A 3,119-nucleotide genomic window follows, 5' to 3' on the forward strand; every position below is an offset into this window, starting at 1 on the left:
TCTTGTGCCCTTGGATTTGTTCATGTCTTTGAACTTCAATTCAGCGTTGAATGTTTCACACACAAATGTATATCTTATTTAAAACACACAGAAGGTGTCCATAGAGTTTGATACTATTTTCTGATGTATTGCAATATGTGCTTATAATTTATTTCCCCCCAAAAGGCAGTGGAGACGAAAAAAACTATATATTTTGACAAATTAAGAGGATTACCAGATGCAGTCACTTGACCCACCAGTCAAGTCCAACAAATCCCTGGAACATACAGTGTGTACTCTACACTGACCTTTATCAAGCATCACAGTGTTAAGAGTTCTTATTAAGTAGCCTTTTAGATTGAGGTCATATTGGCATAAGAATGGTGTTTAAACCAAGCAAAACATATTATAATATCACTGATTATATTGAATACGATTTGAAAAGCTGATTTAGTTGAAGACATCACGATGCTGAACCTTCTAAATATCTGAATTTCCAAAGTATTTATTTCCATGTTCATTAATATTTTTTTTTAAGTACTTATTCACAGATTTCAAAGTAAGGTTACAAAGTACTTTATGGATCAGCTACAATAATGTCGAAAAAATATAAAGTGGAGAGCATCATTCCACTAAAGGGTTAACTTCATTTATGTATCTGACGAATTTTGACGTAACACTCAATTGTTAAGCCTTTAATTGTTATGTTTTTATATATACTGTTAGTATAGCTATATTCCCGGCCTACATCCACTGTTAAGTCATTGTAGTTGCTTTGACTTGTTAAAGCCTGTGCAGCAAACCGGAGCAACAGCTACATCGAACTTCATCTCCCATGTGGCATTGCGAGCGGTCTGTTTCTAGGTGTCTAGCAACAGCTATCAGCCCAGACAGCCGGCGGCAACGGGAGCGGTATTTCTCGGTGTCTTTCCACGATTATTCGCTGCCGGGTGTGTATCATTAATAGTCGCTAGGCTGAAAATAGTGAAAGAACAACCCTGACCCCTGCACAGAGATATGAGCGGCAGCGGGCGGCCCAGGACCAGCTCGTTTGCTGAGCCGCCAGGTGTTCAAGGAACCGCCGCTGCGTCCACCGGATCAGCCGCTGCCGTGGGGAGCAGCACAGGAAAGTCCGGGGTCGCGCAGGCCTCCGGCAGCAGCTCGTCGGGATGCTCCAATCTAAAGCTTGCCAGTAAGTTCTTATTATCCAACCGGGTTTTATCAGACTATGTGTATTCGATATATTATGCTATGTGCTTTTGCCTCAGACATGCCTTCAAGTGTTAATTTTCGCAACCCGGAGTAAAGTCGTTATTGCTCTTGTGTAGTGGTGGTAGCCAACTTGCTAACATGCTAACGTGTTAGCATGCTAATGTTAGCCACTTGTTTTGTATCTTACTAGTTCCCCTGCTGGTGTCAAACTAAGCAGCTATCATTATAGGCCAATAATAGGCCATCAATATAACCCACTGAAACGTTGGACATGTTATCAAAGAATCTTGTTATTTATGATAAATTACAAGCTACGGGTATTTTTGACTTCACTGTGGTCAATGCGAGTGAGAATTAAAACGGGGCTCTGTTGTTCTTTGTGGCCAAGCTCTTCTCAAATATACTAGCTTGAATGCTGCATTCAGTTGTGTTTTTGATGATGTTGTTTGAGAGTGGGGCTTAGGCTATCAGCTTGGCTTGCCTGCAGAAGGGTCAGGACGTAAAGTTGCCTGTTCACCAAGGTCACCTGTGGGGCAAGGCTTAGCAGCAGGTGGCCCACGCCTGGAGGATGCAAGTGATGCATGTCCAGTACAAGAGCTGTGCTGTCTACTGGGATGCCAAGGAGCTATGCCTCTTTATCACCATAGTGACAGGTGTAATGGAGATATGAATGTATGTGTGTTTGCATGTGTTAATCCAACCCTTATCATCCATTAGCAGGCAGTGGTGTTTGACTTGGATATAAGAGCCCAAATGGGAGGTCATCTCCAGTTCAAAACAGGGTAGCCTTTTTTTCGCTCACCCTCAGAATCACTGCCCGAGGCCCTTAAAGTCACGAATGTTGCCTTCAACTGATAAAGATGAATGATGGATACATTGTCAATATTGGGAGACCTTGTTGAGGCTATTTCAAGGGGATGGATTAACCTACTTAGTTAATTGTTTATGAAAGAGAATCATTTGATATTTCAGGGCTCGACATTAAGGGCTGCCCGATGGCCCGGGGCCATCTAGTATTTAGCTCGGGCAATGAAGCCTCACCTGCTGGCTCGCGGATCCAGTAATGAGTGACCCGACAGTAAAACTAAACATATCTATAACTAGGTAGTTTGAGAGGTAATTAAAATAGCTAGCCTACGTGTGATATTCTAACCTGAAGTGTGTGTTTTATCCGCTCAACGCTGCATGTGATCATGCAGAGCTGCGTGTCGACTAGTCAGCAGCAGCTGATATCTCTCTCCCGTCAGATTAGACTTCACTCGCGTTTATGTCCATATTGATCAGATCTAGCTAGTTCTAGCTAATGATAGGACTACCTGCTTATTAAAAGACACCTAAACAATAAGAATCGCTATGCAACTGGGTGTGGCCACAAAGTATAGCGCAGCATAATGCATTTGTTTACATGCCCACCGGAACCCCGAGGCATTACCAACAGATCAACGCACAATCAACCCATACAGGACATCTCTTTCTCCACATTACGTGTTAGACATTAGAATTAACTATTCTTGTCTGTCACATACTCTTCTTGTCTGTGACATAAGTGGCGCAACTGAAGCGGCATTGCGCTAAAAGGGAAATTATTTTGACCGGACATTTTGACCGAAGAGATTTAGATTTGCTTGCTAACGGGAACTCTGACGTCGCCATTGTGTGTGCTTCGCAGATGCACTCGGCTGCTCGGGTCTGCTCGGTCAGCTTCTGGATGAGGAGGCATTCCTTCGACCAACTTACAGTAGATAACATTACAAACATTTTTAAGAGGGGCCATAATAGCGTAAATAATGTTTGTTTTGGCAGTTATAACTGCATGTAATGTTTTCTACTTTTTTACATCTCGGAAGGCATTTGCCTTCATCAGATGGAAAGTGTCTTGACCAACAACTTAAGTATTTATTATAGCTATGCAGGGCATGCAAGCGAGC

The sequence above is a fragment of the Notothenia coriiceps genome, unplaced genomic scaffold (assembly GCF_000735185.1).
Source record: "Notothenia coriiceps isolate Sejong01 unplaced genomic scaffold, NC01 NC01_scaffold00016675, whole genome shotgun sequence".
Taxonomy (NCBI): Eukaryota; Metazoa; Chordata; class Actinopteri; order Perciformes; family Nototheniidae; genus Notothenia; species Notothenia coriiceps.